General features: G+C 52.8%; 1 protein-coding gene across 3 annotated transcripts in view; it reads right to left on the minus strand.

Annotated features, from left to right (window-relative positions):
• The window catches only part of RNF220 (ring finger protein 220), a 229,237-nt gene that overhangs the window by 108,612 nt on the left and 102,826 nt on the right, over positions 1-17,799 (minus strand). The window lies entirely within an intron of this gene.

Raw genomic sequence — 17,799 nt, forward strand, 5'->3', positions numbered from 1 at the left:
TGTTTTAAACACAGCTCCCTGTCACTGTGTCAGACAGCCCCAGAAACCTCCCACGATTGCTGCACTGTTACTGGCAGAGGTGTGGAGATTTGCTAAAATGCATGGGTGACGTTTCATCTGATTTTGATTTTTTACAAGGGTGGACTAACACCGTCCACTTGAATGGAATCGCTTCAGATTTACTTGAGTGTAATTGAGAAGAAAATCTGGTCTGAGATAATTAAGTTGCTGAATATGCTTATCGCTCCTTATATCCGCTGTGCATGGAGCAGGGTGAATTACACAGTCTTTGGGCGGTGGGAATGAAGCAGTTTCTGGGATGATGGGAGAGGCTGCAAACTGCAGCAAGCTCCTACTTCCTTGCTGGGCTTCATCCACCTGGAGTTGTGGGATCCTCCCCTGTTCATCAGACAAAGCTGCTCTGAAGCTGCACACGATGGGGGTCCCAGGCTAAGCCCCTGCGCAACCACCCCAGCTTGCCTGCCAAGCCCAGCTTGCCTGCTAAACCTGGCTTGCCCGCTTCCTGCAAAAGCCTTTAGTCTGAGCAGGCAAGGGACAGAAAGGGTTAATTTAACCGCAGTGCAAGGCCAATCACGCTGAGGTGTCAAACTATAATTTTATATTAGGGCCTGTAATAGTTACTAGAGTTTTACTACAATAACTACATGTCCAAGCAGAGTTTAATGAGAAAATCTATAGTTTTGCTATGGTATTTTCTCTTAGTTTGCATAATTCCCTGAATGCAACCCAGTAAAGCTTTTGACCCAAGATAATAAAAAGGTGATAAAAATGGGCTGTAAAACCCAGCATATACATACATATATATATATGTATTAAACAGCCACTACAAAATTATGAGTGATTTCCACAAGATAAGACGAAAAAAAACCCCTCTTCAGATGCAACTAAATCAGGGGAGAGCAAAACTAAATTAAACTGATGAATTTAAACCACAAGCAACCCCAGAACTGTGGATTCACGGACCTAATCCTGCCTGATCTTAGCCTGAGTGCTTTAGGGACAGCATCTGCCCCGAGGAGGACAAAGGGCTGGGTGCGTCGGGCACGCGGGCACAGGTGATGCTGCACATCACGGAGAGGGGATGCGGATTTTCCTGCAGATGGGAGTAGCCCCCAGCTGGAGCGTTAATTCTCAGAGTTTAATTCATAGTCTATGAATTAGAAATAGGAATGGTCTGCAGCACTGTACTGATAGCTGGACAGGCAGGCAGGTGGGTGACAAGGTGTGGCACAGGAGGCTTTTTTTCCCCAAGAAGCTGCAAACAGGAGGGCAACTAATGGACACACTGGATACTCAAATCATGCCTGCGCTGCTCTGGGTTTCATTTCAGGCAGATCACATCTGTCTTGTGCATTTCTGACTTACAAAGCACCGCCCAGTGCTCTACAGATGACAGACCTCCCCGCACTGGTATCCCTCCCTCCCAGGCAGAAATGCTGGGGCACAGCTAAAGGAAACCCCATGCAGGGTGGCACTGGGAGAGCTGGAAGAGCAGCTTTGGCCTTGAGCGCATTAGGAAACATAGACAGGGAAACTGTCACTTGTTCAGAGCCCAGATGACAGGAGCACCTGCAGGAAGGTCCCAGCCAAGGGCCACGCATGGCCGGGCAGGAGCGAGCCCATCCAACACCACCACCGGCTATCCGGGGGGCAATCCTGGCAGGGTGGCTCAGCCAGGCGCCTGCAGCTCCCAGCAGGAATGGTGCTGAGTTTAGGAACGGCCCGTGGGCTGCAACCTGCCCAGGGAAACGTGTCCATCTGGGTGGTAAGAGCCAGCTGGTAAATTGCATTGGCTATCCCGCACAATCCACCGCTGAGCTATTCCTATCAGCTAGGTTACTCCCTACAAAATCAGGTGCAGAGTGACTACTTGGTGGCAATGAGCTCTCATGAGCCCCTGGTCTCCCCCTCAAAACACCATAATCTCCACAAAAGCTAGTGGAAAACCCTGTGCTTGACCCAGCAAGGTCTGAGTACCATTCATTTCCATGAAGACTTTACCAAGGAAGATGCAGGTCTGGGATGTGGGTCTCCAGGTTCCTGGTCCCCCTTTTTGACCTTGGTTAAACCTCTCTTCCCGCTCCCCTTGTCCGTGTGGCTGTGATCGCCGAGCCGGAGCCCGGCCGAGTGTGGGTTGGTGAAGGAGGGAGGAGGCTCCTTAGCTGAAAGGCACGCGAGAAGGACACATTAAATCATCACACACTCTCTCCGCATTTCCTCCTCCACCCTGCGGCTGGTTACGAGGAGGTTTGGATTGTAAATACAGCAGTAACTTTCTCCATAAAAGTCAGCCTCTTCTCTCCGCCAGAGCCATCAAGGGAATGGCACAACCCAGTGCTTGGGATCTAATAATAACAGTATCTTTCATTGCTATGGCATCTCCCACCCCGAAGACTAGCGAAGGGCTTCACAAGCACGCTCTGCACATTTGGAACTCATCCTGAAATGCACCCACTTCCAGGGACAGGCAGAAAAAGTTATTTACAGGAGAAATTCAGGGAAGGCAAGGCAGACCGAGCTGCACTGCCACCCATTTAGGACATGGTGATGAGCATGAAATATGCCTTGGAAATTATTACGTGCAAAAGCAGTTTTGCTTTGGGTTTGGCATCACCCTGAAGACGGGACATTTCATACATCCATACCCTGAAGCACCTGCCTCGCACACAGAGCACAGCCAGCAGCTCTCCTTCCCACCCACCCAGAGGGTCCCGGTGTGGGGGGAGATGCCTGGGCCAGGCTGCCACCGCAGGAGAGCACTGGGAGGGAAGCACAAGGTGGCTTGGACGTGCCAGGCGCTGCCTGCCCTGACCGGTGGCCCCTGAGGTTCATCTCCATTGGGTCCGTCTCTCTGGCAAGCTCCTGGCTCTCTGTCACCCTGCCAGCTCCGGGCTGTCCCTCTCCCGTTCCCCCATCAATCACCCACAACGGGGATGATGTGTTAATGTTTTTCCTATAGACAGACACATTATGTTTCCACACTGCCTCTGCACACGCCGTGTTTACGCCCCTTCTCCCTCCGGGGAGTAAATCAAGCAAATTGATGCGAGCCATGATTAATTGTGTATCTCGGACCAATCTTTTACCGAGTCCCTCACACGGGCAGGTTGTTCCCCCCCTCTCCCTCCCTGACGAACAGGGGAGAGGAGATGGCGCTCGGCTCGCTCCCTCTCGCGCAGTTTGACGGATAGAGCCTGCCCGGGACGTGGCGAGATAAATTTGAAAGGCCTGCGCCGGGCTGTCAGCGTTAAAGATGATGAATGTGGGAGGTGAGGCGGGAGGGACCCGCCGAGCTCGGTGTAATGGATAGGGCTCCTCGGGAATGGATGCTCGCCCGGCGATTCTGCGTTAATCTCCGGGCTCTGCCGAGGTGCCGCCGACTGATAACAAGGAAATAGGAATGACAACAATTTTTAGCCGAGAGATTCTTCACAAAAATGCCAGCCTGCTGGAGGTCTGACAGGCCCTGATTGAATGGGAGCAGGGAGGGGGGAGCCTGCGAGCACCTCTTGACTAACATGCAAAAGATGGATCATTTCATTCCCCCGCCTGACCATCTACATTTATTATCATTTCCCTTAATTCTGCCTCGCTTAGATACCTGTCAGCACCGTTTCTCTTCCAAGGGCCGGCTGATGGGATCTGAGTGGGGCCGGAGCCCCAATCCCTCCTCCAGCGTGGGAAGCAGGAGCATCCCTGTCGCGGCAGGCAGCATCACAGGCACGGCTGCGCTGCCCTCGGCTTGCCTGCGCAGACAGGGTTTGCCCCCTGAGGTGGGCTCGTGGCCCAGCCCTGCTGCTGCTGCCCACGCCGCCGTGCCAGCACCTGCGTCCCTGGGTTTTCTCTGCCCAGGGTCAGGAGCCATGGTGGGATCCCCGCTCTCTCCTCCTCTGACGGCAGAGTGTTTTCTACCTCCTCCAGCCAAAGCTTTCCAAGCCACATCACAGTGATCACAAGGTTGGCCTCGCGTGCCAGGAGCGCTTCGCTGTGGCTCAGCCTTTCCTCACCCACCCCAGGCACCACAGGCTGCCCCCCTGCCTGGAAAAGCCCCAGCTCCCCCTCCCCACCACATTTAAGCCGACAGCTTTGCCCAGGCTCAGCAAAATGCCTCTCCGCATCCCACTTTGCTCAAGCAGTGGGAAAACAAAGCCAGAGGAAACAGAGTGAGGTCTCACCTGGCCAGAGCACAGTGGGGTGTGACGTTAGTGCTGCTGCACAAGCCTTAGAGGGGCTCTTTGCTACTGGCAGGAGACATCCCGCCTCACTTTTTTAAGGTTTCTGACAGAGCCTATCATGGCCACAGCATCACTACTGCTTGCTCTGGTGTGGTGCCATGTCTCAGCTGTGTGCCAGCAAGTCCCTGGCTGGCATCACAGTGGGGATGCAGAGGAGCTGGCAGGCACATGCCTGCTCCTGGGCCAGGGGTGCACCAGGAGGTGGGAGCAGCCTCAGATGGCAGCAGGATGGGGAGAGGCTGATGCTGACCAGAGCGAGGACAGCCCCAGGAAAGCCAGGTGGGACAGGCACAGGAACGGGCGCAGGGCACTGGAAGGCAGCAGCACAGCTAATGTGCACAAAGATTGCCTTGCAGAAGGCTGCGATGGCGGGGAGCCTCCCTGGCACATCACACAGCACCCTGAGGGCTACCTTCCATCTGCCTGAGCTGTCCCCTGAGCACCCGAGCACCTGCAGCAGGAGCTTGGCACTTCCAGAATCCTGCATAGCTGCATCAGAGTGATCAGGTGGGGAAATCACCACATTCACCAGCAAATGCCTGGGTGCACCAGGCTGGGCAGCCACAGCATGAATTTCTTCCTTGGGGTTAGGTGGGACGTGGCCACCAGACTGCCCTGAAATCTTGTCCCTTCCCAAGTGCTCCTGGGTTAACCTGAACCCTCTTCCTCTCCCCGCAGCCTCCTCTTCCCCGCCTCGTGTCGCTCCCTCTGTAGACGGCACCGATTCCTTAATGACCCTGATCATACAACTATTTTCTGGCTACACATAAATGCTTTCATTCCTCCCCCCTCCTCACCCCTGACTGCCATCGCCATATTAAAAAGCAACCCGCTGCTGGGAATACATTAGTGACTTGCAGCAGATCCTTCTTTGCAAGGATAATTACAAAAAATAGAGGGACAATAACTATTAATATTTTATTGCAGTATTTAATGAGCTAAAGCAAATCGTCTTGCACTCCACTGGAACGACATGCTTTGTCATTCTTACGTTCCCTCCATCATTTTCCCTGGCTCCCCATCTGAGGAGCCCTCCCTGCTTTCAAGTCCTGCTCACTCAGTGCAATTTATATTTCCTCTAAGCTGCTTTTCTCCAACTGGAAAAATGACCTTGCTACTTTCTGGGGCTGGTGTGCTCTCCCTGCCAGCAGTTCAGCCTCCAGACCCATCCACTTGTACCAAACAAGTCCTGGGGAAAGAGCAAACCCCTTTATCTTAGCAGAGAAAAGATGCCCTTTCATCTCAGGTGTTTATTGTCTCCATTCCACATGCAAGGAAACGGCTTCCAGAGGTTAAAGAAGGAGTTTTAAAAGCACTTTGGGACTCTGAGGGACTTGTGTCCTCGCTTTTGAAAGCCCTGCATGGTGCGGGTCACCGACAGCTCAAGAGGGAGTTGGCGGCTGAGCTGGGGACACCCTGGCCGCCAGCCCCGTGCCCTGGCCGTGCCCGAGGGCAGCAGCACTGCTGTGCACCTTCAAAGCCAGGACCGGCCGGGTCTCACTCACCCTCGGGACAGTGAGTGGGGCCACTGCCATCAGCAGGCAGCGTCGGCTCCTGTTCAATCAGTCGAGCTTGTTTGTGAGACCACAGACCTGCAGAGCTGGCGGTGGAGCCTGACCCCAGAACATGGGGCAGGCTTGCTCCCACCTGGCAGACACACTGCGTGCTAATCCCTGCCCCACTGCCAGCCAGCTGGGGATACTGGGGATGTATTTCGGAAGGCTCAGTGAAGCTAATCACTCAGCATAGCTCCAGTTTGGGCTATCCTTCCCGGGAGCGGAGGATTTCAGGCGTGCTCTGCAGGGGACCAAGGATGCCAGGGTGGCCCCAGGCATCTGCACCTCTGCACACCAGAGACCTCCTGGCATCCGTTTGTGCCAGGCATGGACCCACAGCCCACACCCACTGGGGCTCCCCTGGAGAAATCACCAAAATGTCAATGTCTTCTTTTGTATTTCCCCAAATTCCTCGATTCCTGCTTTTTGATCCAGTCTGACAGGGGGGAAAATGCCATACAGATAGTTCTATAGGCTCCTATATATTAGTTCTATGTAATAGAATAGATCTATATTAAATAGTGTTATATATATGTAAATAGTTCCTGTCTAGAGTTTCTCTGTCTCTCTCTCTCTTTCTCTCTCAGCCTATATAATAGTTCTGTAGGCTCCTATATATAAGCCCCAGTGGTCTGAATCCAAGGAAACTGTGCCCCGATCGTTCAAACTCTTCCTAGTGCTCAAACGTCCCTCCCTCTTTGCTGCAAGTTCATTACTTTTGAAACCCAAACCACTTCTGTGAGCTGCCCTGGCCTCCCAGGCAATGACCATTTGTGTCCCAGCCACCTCCCGGTCACTCCCCCCTGCAGGTAATGCACGCTTGCAGGGGTAGGGCCCAAAAACACAGGGCACAGCACGTTCTCCAAGATGGCAATAACCCTGGAAAGAGCATTAGCATAACGCTCTGTCATCGTCTCAGTGTCATTTCATCCTGCCATGCACTGAGCAGCAGGTTTAACCCAAGGCAACAAGAAGATGCTCAAGGGAAAGGCACTCTACAGGCGGGGGAGCGCAAAGCCAAGCCAGAACATTCATATATTTGTGTACCCCAATAGATAACGTTCCCATGTGCGTAACACCTTGTCACACACAAGCCAAAGTCAATCAGGCTGCCAGAATGCAAGCAGCTGGGAAAAGTATCCAACCCAAACAGATCTGAAACAAAGTGATTTCATTTCAAAAGGGCTCCTAAGATAAAAGAAAAGCTGGAGTTGTTATTGGCACAACAACCTTTACCTATGACAGTGTGGCAACAGAATATCTTTCCCTGAAAACACTAAACCCAACTTATGGATACACCCATATACATGCAAGTACATATCTAACATGCACTCAAGCGACTCACCACATGCTCAGAATAAGGATTAAAAGGGAAGACAGAGGTGAGCAGCATCCCTGTCCAAGAGGAGCAAAATGTGGGAAACAGCAGCATCACTGGTAAAGGCAAGGGGGTGCTTTTGACTGTTTCACTGGCTAAAAATCCGAGACCAGGTGCGCAACGGGAATCACTTTGATGCTGATTTACATCAGCTGAGGGCCTGAGCCAAGGATTCCAAGCTGACAGGACCCTATTAACGTGTGCTCTGGCTGGTCATTGCAGTTGATAGGCAACCAAATAATAACACAAGGGTTCTAAACTCTTTCTCCACCCTTCCCTCTCAGATGTCTGGGATAACGGGACAGGGGATGCAGGGACCAGCATCCTCGTCCTCCAGAAATAACCATTCCCCCAGCCTCTGCAAGCGAAGCAGAGATTTAATGTGCTGACAGACAGCATTTTTTACCTTTAGTCAATACAAGAAAGGCCCCAAGACTATGATTCCCAACATCTGGATTCCATCAATATGTGATCTGTCATGATGTATTGGCATCCCCCCCTCTCTCCAGATTGAGCAATGCGGCTGGTTTTATTAATACGTCAAATACATTATCCGTGTAATACACTTGTCTGCCTCTGCCCTCCCGCTGCTCCCGCACAGCAGATTTGAATGTATGATGAATCAGTTTGCATTACACGTCTGTACGTCATAATTTGTCAGGATTAATAGAACTGTGTGCATGGGGAGGGGGGAGCGGGAGGGAGCGCGTCATGTGTGTTTAGTGCAGAAATGTCTGTATCACTTATTTATCTCTTCTCAGGCCGCTGGGTTCCCGGAAAACAGCGAGCGCAGCACGTCTGGGAATCGCTGAGGAACCCGGAGCGCTCTTGCAGGCGCAGCCCTGCCCACCAGCTGCTCCAGCTGTGGAGCCCCAGGAAAAGGGGCAAGGGCGGTATTTTGGATGTCTCTGACACATCAGGGTTTCCACAGCCCTACGGACAGGGTTGAGTCCCTGCACACCGTGTCAGGCACCAACAGCAGAGACACAAGGAAGGTGACATAGGGCTCCCGGTCTTCCTTCCAGCTCTGCCAGAACGTTGCCTGAAGCGCAACTCTGTGCCTCAGTTTTCTGGGGTATGGCATTTACCTCTGCCCTCATCGCTGATTCCTTGTGTGACTTAGAGAATGTAATTTATTTTCACTTTACAAGTGACTTTTGGGCTCAGTTGCTTGTGGGGAAGAGGCACTGGGAGCCAGGAGCCATGTGCAGGTGATGAACATGTCCAGAGCCAGAGCCAGCCGGTGCAAGCCACACTCTCCCTAAGACCCAGTGAAACATGCCCAAGAAATGGGTCAGGGCTCGGCAGGAGGCATCGGTGCTGTCTCCCCTTTGCATACAACACATTTGTTTGTAGGTCTGCAGCTGGACTTCAGTTTGCCCCTGTAAAACACCGATTTCAGCTATAAACTTTATTTACAGTATATTACACAGGATTTAGTGGGACCCATAAAGACCAGTGAACAGAACTACCCGTGCTGTTGCTTCCCAGCTGCAACCCAGCAAGACCAGTGAAAGCAGCCTGCAATGGGCATGCAGGCTTCTCCGCTGCATTGCCCAGGCAACACAGAGAGCTGCTACCCATGTCTGTCAGGGGGCCAGGGGCTGCCCACCCCAGGGTCTGACACCCTGCCCACAGTGTCATGTTAGATGTCTCTGAGCTCGCTCCTAATGAGCTTGTATGTCCAGCCAGGACAGCCCAGCACCGTGCAGAGCTCCTGTCTCATGTCCTGGAAGCAAGACAGCCCCGTTAGTGCAGCACTATGCTCCATCTCCTTAGCACTGCCTCTCACCAGAACTAATTATCCTGGCTGTTAGTTTGTCTCTCTTGCCCAGCGTAGCATGGCCAAGAGGAGGTGTGAGGTCTCCTTGCTGTCCTTGTGCTGGGTCCTCACCCCAGTGCTGATGGTAACATTGCTGGGACTGCAGCATCCATTCCCAGACAGCTCCTGGCGAGCCAGGAAGCTGCCCATCTTGATGCACTGAAATCAGGGATCTGGGGATACGGAGCAGGGGCCACCTGCCTCAGCATCTGTAGGACCTGAAGGTGGGTGGGACGGGAGAGGGCAGCAAGCAGATCTCAGTGTGCCAATACATCTCCCTGCTGCCCCCATGCTTCTCCAACCCATTTCAGTTCCACTACATGAATTAAAAGGTGGTAAGTGACCACCTTAAAGATGTGCACAGTCTAAATATCATGTTAGAGATCAGCATTACGGGTAATTATAAACTGTCTTGAGTAAAGAATAGTGATACTTCACAGTATCCTCATTGCTGTTACTTTGCAAAGAGCTCATTACCTCCCCCACAAAGCATGATGCCACAGCAGAGCACCATAAACGCTGCCTCTGCATCAGCAGGGTTCAGTAACCTCCAGGGACAGGGTTTGCCCCTTCTGGCCCTAACCATGGCCCGGCAAAAACCCAGGCTACCCAAAACCAGCAATGCTATTCCACACCTTGCAGGGGACGCTGCAGGTGGGGCTCACAACTGGACCCATCACCCCACTGAAAGGGTTTTGCTTGGGCAAGAAATGGGCTTCTCAACCAAAGCAAACAGGGACTTTCATCAGAAAACTGAAAAAAACCCATGATTTCCTCCTTTTGCTTCTCCAAAAGGGCTAGGGGAAGTCTTGGCTGAGCAACCTCTCCTACCTCCAAAACTCAGACCCTGCTGCAAGACCCAAACCCGCTCCCTCTGATGGTTCCTTGGTGGGGCTCTCAAGGTGCTCTCTTGCATGGAAACACAAGGCATGTCCCCAGGAGTCCCCAGGGGTTCCCAGTGCTCCCCAGGGCTTCCTTTGGTGTGGCCACCACACAGCCCATCCATGCCAGGGCTGGTGCCACCCTCCCTCCACTCTGCTCCAGGGGATGCCGTGGGTCTGTCCCCTCCCCACGGCCACTGCATGGCTGAGTCCCGTCCCCCTCCTCCCAGTGCTGCTTCCCGAGCGCGGCTGGAGGACGTGACGTCAGGGTCCCTTAATGGGCAGCAGTCACCTCGCTTTAATAACAGCTCCCAGAAACAATTGTACATTTACAACCCAGCAAGCAAGCTTGGCACGCTGAGCCCGCTCCCCTTCCAAGGCTTAATTTGATTTTGACATATTGGCTTGAGATTAAAGGGCTCTCATAAAAAAGAGAAAAAAAAACCAACCCAAAACACCAAAAAAACCCCAAACACACACACGCATCCAGCCCCCCCACCGCCCCTTTTCAGGGCTCAAGCAAAAGTGCTAACATTGTAATATTTTAAGTAGAGAAAATCCAAGTGTGCTTTACCCCCTGCTGGCTCTTATGCTGGGCTTATAAAAATTAAGTGGAAACCTACACAGCTGTAGGCTATAAATCCTTTGTCGCTAACACAGCCAGGCCTGGTACCTGCCTCCAAAAGGAAAAAAAAATAAATAAGAAAATAAATGTAAACTCCAAGAAGCGAGTGGCTGAAAGAGATGCACAGAGCTGGCCAGGCTGAGCCGGCTCAGGAGCGGTTGTCATCGGGGCCATGGGGATGTCCCTGTGGCCAGGGGGCTGCAGGGAGGAGGAGCAGGGAAGCAGGGAAAGTGCTGGAGCATCACGGAGAGCATGGCAAAGCAGTAAGAGCCCTCTCGGCTGAAGATCAATTAGCATCAATTACTGACTTCATTTAATTGTCGTAGAAGATGAATTTGTCATTTTTAGTCTGGAATTAATGGGAGACCTTCAACTTTCCCTTGGCAGCCCCAGCAGGTCACTGAGTATTTTTTTTCTCCTTTTGCATGGGGGAGAAACGTAGCAGTGGGGAGGAGAGGTGAGAGCTGCCAGTGCTGCCCAGAGGTACCTGTCCATATCCATCCTCATCCATCCCCATCCACTGCCATCCCAAGCATGGCAACGCAGCGGCAGCCAGCCCTGACAGCTGACGGGCACAAGGACCGGGGCTGGTGCCGGTGCCCTGGCCAGCCCTCATGCCATGCCCAGCAGCACTCCCACCACCACCTTTCTTTTTTTCTCTCTCTTTTTTTTTTTTTTTTGGCACCTTCCACATTTTCTCCCCTTTCCTGTTTTCCACCAGAAATTAATTTTGCAGCCGAAGGCTGCAAAGTGTTTACATTTTCCCCAGCAAACAGGCGACAGTAAACAATGAACGCTCGCAGATGAAATTGAATTTATAACTGCATTATGGGGCCAGATAACGCCCTAAAATAATACAACGATAAGGAAATTCGATTTGATTGCCACCGCGAATCAGCTTGGGCCCATCTGCAGCCAGGGCCTTCCGTAATAATTTTAAATTGGGTTTGTAAACCTTATTTGTCCTTAAATATTTCTGTCATTTTTCATTGCTGGAGACAGATCCTTGGGCACAAGGCGGCAGATTGGCCCCATGGAGCCGCGCCGGTGTGCGAGCGCAGGGCCAGCGCGGGTGCCCGGCGTGCCGGGTGGGCGCCAGGGTTGGCGGTGACAGCCGCTCATCCTATCCATCACTGTGTTGACAGCCAGGGAGAAATCTCGGGCAGAAATTGAGTTTGCCTCACAGGGGACAATTGAACAAATTAATAGACCATTAGCCAAGCGGTGACCTGAGAAATGAGGGTGCTCAGGCTCCCCCCAGGTTTGGGGGGGGAGGAAGGGGAGAGGCAATGGAAATCCCATGGTTGTCCCCAAGGGGACAGTCCCAGAGCCCCGGGACGGGAGATAGAAGTGGGCAGCTGCACTGGATGTCCCATCACAGCTCGCTTGCAGCCTGCCACCAGGTCACCCAAAACGGCTGTGCCAGCGTGCTGGCACGCAGATGGCACGGTGGCGGGGCTGTGGGGTTTGGCAGGTGGGAGATGGCAAGAGGGGCTGCAAGGATGAGCCACTGTAATACAGAGGGACAGTTAGGCAGCAGTAAAGGGAAAGGTAGGGAGAGGGGGAATAAAAACCCCAATTCTCTCTTGTTTCAGAGAAATCTCCTGCAGAAAACCATGGTACAGAAGTGCTGCAAGAAACTGCTGTGGTGTGCATGAGATGGCTCCCAGGTCCCCAGGGTGCAGGGCACAGGGCACCTCCAGGCCTGGTGGGTGACAGGCTCATGGTTACTGCCAGACAGGACACCAGGTGTCTGCATTGATGCTGTCTCAGCCCTCTTCACACAATGAAGGATGCTGAACCGGGAAAGGGCTGGGCAACCCCTGTGTCCCAGCCACCAGCCAGGGCTGCAGGACCTTGCGGAGGGTTGATCCCAGGGAGGACACGGTTCTCCTGCCTCTGAACACAGCCAGGTGCCCTGTGCAGCATCTCTCCTCTGCAACCTCCCCGGAGCTTGCCTGTATCATCACCATTCATTATCCAAATGACTATATTTATTAAGTCCCCTGCCAAGGCATTACAGAGTGGTCTGTAACAGAGATTAAAAGCAGAATAAAACACCAATGTGATCTTTTCTCAAGTAAACAAAACGATAAACAGCTTCAGCACTGTCTACCAGACACACAAGCTGCAGGAAAGATGCCAAATTTATTGCTGCCACAACGCAATGGTTCTGGTCCCTGCAAACGCCCCGCTCTCAGAGGTGGGGATCAGCCCCACACGCGTGATTCTGTTTGTCCAGTTGCCCCGTGCACTGAAGACCTGCATAGTGCAGGAACATTTTCACCTGCCCCGTCCTGGGCAGCTGCTCCACGCTGCCCCACCTCAGCTGGGATGTGGGATGCTGAGCCTCACTGGGAAGTCCTGCCCTTTCCCTACCGCTATGACTTGTAGGGCAGTGCCAGCTCAGACACGCTCCTCTGGCTGGTACTCAGAGCCTGCTGCAATGCATGCATGAGCAAGGCTGGGTTGGTGACTGTCCCCAAGTGGCCAGTCCCCCATGACGCTGAGGCACTACAGCCCAGGGCAGCAGACAGATGGACCACCACGGTCCTGGTGGCATTTGCCAATGGTTGGGGCAGCAGTGGGATGCAGCAAGAAGCCATGGCTCCTTGCTCCTGCCTACTCAGGTCTGCAGAGCACAGCATCAGCCCCTGCAGCACAAGGCTGCTTGGTTCTGATTTTCAAAGGTATTATTTTAAGTCTGTGGAACGAGGTGCTTTACGAGGAGGTACTGGGTTTCCTTTGTCTCTGCTGGAGATAATCAGGTGCAGATAGGATATATATTCTGTAAAAACATACACTCACTTCCACTCACTGGTTACCTTATTTCTGAGAGCTGTAAGGGTTTCAATTACCGGATTCTGGGATTTAGTGCCCAGGGCTTTTTGGTGTGCGTTAGATTTATTAGAAGGTTTAGTACCAGCGGAGGATTCACGCATTTACTCCCAGGAGCCCAGCTTCCGTTCACAGACCCTAAATCACGAGCTGAGATGGGCTATTGTCACTTACGACATTAGCATGGTTAACGTACACGGGGATGATTAATAGCAATATACATGCAGCCTCCCCCTCCTCCCCAAACGCCGCGTCTCTGCCACCTCTGCCCGAGCCAGGGGATGCAAGGGTGCAGCCAGTATGCCTGCCTTCATGGGGAGAGCCAAGCTGCACCCGCTCCCTGGGAGCCCCAGGTGCTCAGCACCACCCCAGCACCAAGAGTATTACTGCTTTACGCTGCATTTTAGTATTATTATTATTATTACTATTTTTAAGATGAAGTGTTGAAGGGACTTGAGGCCAGAGGGCTTTCTGCTGGGGCAGGGCTATGGGACACCCCCCCCAGACTCTGGCTGGGAGAAGGGGAAGTTATGCAAGGGGTAGAAGGTGGCTGGAAGAAGGGGAAGGATGCAGGTTGGCAAAACCTGCAGAAAAAAAAAATTGTTATTCTTAGAGCAAATCCAACCTTCCCCAGCAGGACCCACCCACCCTTTGCTGGCTCCTTCTTCCCAAAGGACACCCCAGGTCAAATCTGCCGTGGGAGGAAAAAGAAGAGGATGGTGCCTTTATAAGCAGGGAGCAGCAGAATGAGCTCAGCCCCTCTGCTCCCAGCAGAATTCCCCTGAAAAATCCCATGGGGTTATCCCACCCATCTGCCCAGGTTGCCTCACATCTGCAGGAGCAGATCCACATGTTACGGCCCTCCCTGTTGCCCCAGGAGGCAACAGGACTAAAACTCATTGCACAAGTAGTTTCCCAGCACCACAGGGATGCAACAGCCTCTGCATCGTGGGCTCTGCATCTTGCAGTAGCAGGTACCTGAGGCTCAATGCAAGCCCTCGGCCCTACTGCACACCAGGGGAGACACAACCACGCTCCTAACAAGCAAGATCCTGATGGCTTTTGTCCTTTTTCCAATACTGTGTTACTTACATTCCTTCTTTTTTAATTAAAGCAGCCCCAGCTGATTTTACAAGCTTGCCACTGCTTCTCTCCCAGTCTCTGTGTCTCTCATATGCTTGAGTGCTAGTATTAATTATTAGAGCCAATTTACTGTTTATACTCTGATGTTTTAACTAATTACCACTAATGGCAGACACCAGTGGGCAATCAACTTCATTTAGTTCCCAGTGCAAACCACTCATTACCATCTGAGAGAGGGAAGGAGAGTGCGCAGGAGGGATAAATAAAGACTGAGCTACATGGGCGGAAGCCTGGGACTGGTGGTGAGCTGCAGTGCTGGGGGATGCTCCTGCTTCCCGGTGCAGCCCCTTTGGCAGGGCTCTGGGGGAGGATTTAAAGCCCCAGCATGTGTGGGTGGGCAGGCAGCAGGGGGAAGTTGTGTACAACTGCTCTGAAGATCACTGGTTCTTCACGCCATGTGCAAAGCCCTGCCTTGTCACCAGGGGAAGGCTCTCAGCCCGGGACAGCTATGGTTACAGGAGAGCAATGTGCTTCTCTCTTTGCATGGTAAATGGCTCCTTTTCCTGGCTGCGTTTTGCCCTGGGGTTCATCCCTGGGGAAGTGCAGTCCCTGCTCATGTTCTTGGCTTGCTGTGATGCCAGATGGAGCCAGGTTTCCTGAGTCCCGGGTGCCTGTGGTGTTAATCCTGCTGTGAGAGGTGTGGTGGGTGTTGTGAAGTTGAGATGAGCTGGGGCTGGAAGGCTCTTGAGCTGGGCTTCATCCTCTCTGGAGCTGAGATTTAAGCTTGGGCTAATGAAGCTTGGTCATGGAGCTAATTTAGCTGTTTCTGTGTGTAGTGATATTGTCAACATTAATCCTTCCTTAACATGAGTACATCCCTCAGCGTAGCTTGTGTGTCTGTCTGCTTGCTCCCTCTGGAGACCCAAGAAAGCCACCGAGACACATGCTTATTCCCCAGAACCAGCACAGGAGCCCGCAACGTTAAAAGCACATAACTTTCAGGTGGTACAAGTGGCATGGCTGTGCTTGCGCTTCTCTGTTTTGGACCAAAACCCAAACACATGGTGCAGAGAGGGGCCTGAAAGGAGGGGTGATGGAGTAGGATGACTCCACCAGAGCTGAGCTGGCCCTGCAGCTCCAGAAGAAACCTTTGGTGGGCACAACCCAGAGAAGAGCATGAGGGACTGAGCTCCCAGGTGTGGCTAAGAAATGCCTTTAAACTATGTCCAGAGACATTGGCCTCCTACAGCAAGACTTATTAAACCTGACCTGGGACACACCTCCAGCCGACTGCATTTGTGGTTCTGGGGATCTGGACTCCTCCAGCCCATAAGCATGAACCGTTCCAGGGGACAGATAAGAGCTCTAATGACCTGCCAGCTCATTACCAGTAGTGGGAGTCCTGCCCTAACAAAAGGGACTGCAGTCTTTTCAGAGTTCGCATTCCACCGACGTGATTTTAGCACAGTGATGCCATAACAGCTCAGCTGGGAATCCCAAAACAGAGGCATGAGCTCTGCACCACCCCTCCAAAGGGATCTCCAGTCTTTCTCTCTTCCTTTCCCCTTCTCTCTCAGTCTTTCCTTCCCCAATTTGCTCTGTTGAAATCCTGCTTTTGAAAAGGAGACAGGGGAGTTGGAGACCTGCTCTGTGGCGGTGGGGATGTGGTCGCCTGTCTTGAGGAGGGAAGGGTTATAACTATGCACACATCTGAAATGTAATTGCTGTCAGCTCTCTCCATTCTTGCAGCACGAGGCCTTTAATCTCTCCCACCAGACCCATCGGCCCTGATATTGCAGCTCCAGAAAGGCTGGTTTTATGTACTTTAACCCTGCGACCTTTACAAATCCCATCATTCCAATCAATACGTCTCATTAGCGTTAGGTAAATGTATGGGATGGATGGGGAGCTGTGCTGGGAGGAGCCCACAGAGGGTGGGGAGGAAAGAGCTCCTGCCTGCCTGCTGTTGGGGGGCAGCCCAGCCCCACCACACACCCCCAGCTGCTGGGGGCATCCTTCCCCCCCAAGCATCCTTGCCCCCAGACGCACACCTTGGTCCAGCCAGAGAAGGGGGCCAGCTAATGCAGAGCATGAAACAAAGTCCCTGAGAAGCCAACTATGGAGTCAAGAGCCCAAGCCGTTAACTGGACCAAGATGTTGGAGTAATTTTTTTCTCTCTCCTTGGGAAGCAGACATATGTTTTACAGCTTTCCCCTATGTCGACTAAATGAAAACATACAGGGTCTGTGGCAGGTGATGGGAAAACAATGTGGGGTGTGCGCAGGGCCGCCTGCCATCCCTGCCCGTCAGGCAGGGGAGCTGCCAAAGCAGGCACTTACTGTGGATGGTAGGACAAAACCAAGCAGTGGGGTGAAGAAAGAAAATCTCTGGTACTTCCCATGAAAATGAAGGGCTTAATCCATGGAGAAGTGCGAGTTTACACCAGATGAGGACCTCACCAGCACCAGAATGCTGGCCATGCCAGGTGGGACTGACCCACAGGTTCACGGAGCATTGGTCAACCAAGGACACTTCAAAAATAGGATGGGCCATCTGTCTCCATCCTCCGTACCATCCTGCCCCTGGGAAGGCTGGAGGCGCGGTAGCGTTGCAATCCAGTTTTCACTGGGGAGGGAGCTCCCTTCCCCCTGGATCAGTGCCTCAGCCAGCAGGGCTGTAAATACTATAACTGCCCATAAAACTACCCAGCTCCCCTCCGAATCCTGCTCAAACGCTTGACTCTGGCGACCCGCTGGCAGCAGCAGATCCCACAGGAGTGGGCGTCTCGGGGGCTGCTGTTGCTGCAGCCCGCCCAGGGTGGGGGCAGCCTGCCCTGCCATTGTGCCTCCTCACTCCCCATGCCACCACCAGAGTGTGGGGTGGCTTCTCGGGGGACCACAGGATGAGTAGCCTCCAGGCCTCGGCACTGCCAGTTCACCTGCGCCACGTGCCTTGCGGCTCCGCACTGTATGAGATCTGTGTCCCAGAGCTTGAATTGAACTATCCCATGTTTATGCAAATTCATCCCTGGCAAATCCAGCTCCCCAAAAGAAAAGAAGATGAGTTTAAGGTCTTCTCCTCCCAGTGGGGCCGGCTTGGGTGCCGGAGGAATTGAGGGTGCCTTCATCACCTTCCCCAGGCAGGGCAAGCTTTTTAAGTGGCATCTGGAGCCAGGTTTGGTTTCTGAGCTCTGCTATCCCCATCTGCAGAGCCAGCACGTTACTGCAGCAGCAGCCAGCCCGCCGGCTTCGGGCTCACCCCAGCAGTAAAAGAGGCCTGATGAATACACAGCAAAAAATATATTCGTATGCATACATCTATTTCTGCAAGGGCCTACAAAAGCGACGGCTTAAAAACCAC

This window comes from Falco rusticolus, chromosome 11 (assembly GCF_015220075.1).
Source record: "Falco rusticolus isolate bFalRus1 chromosome 11, bFalRus1.pri, whole genome shotgun sequence".
Lineage (NCBI taxonomy): Eukaryota > Metazoa > Chordata > Aves > Falconiformes > Falconidae > Falco > Falco rusticolus.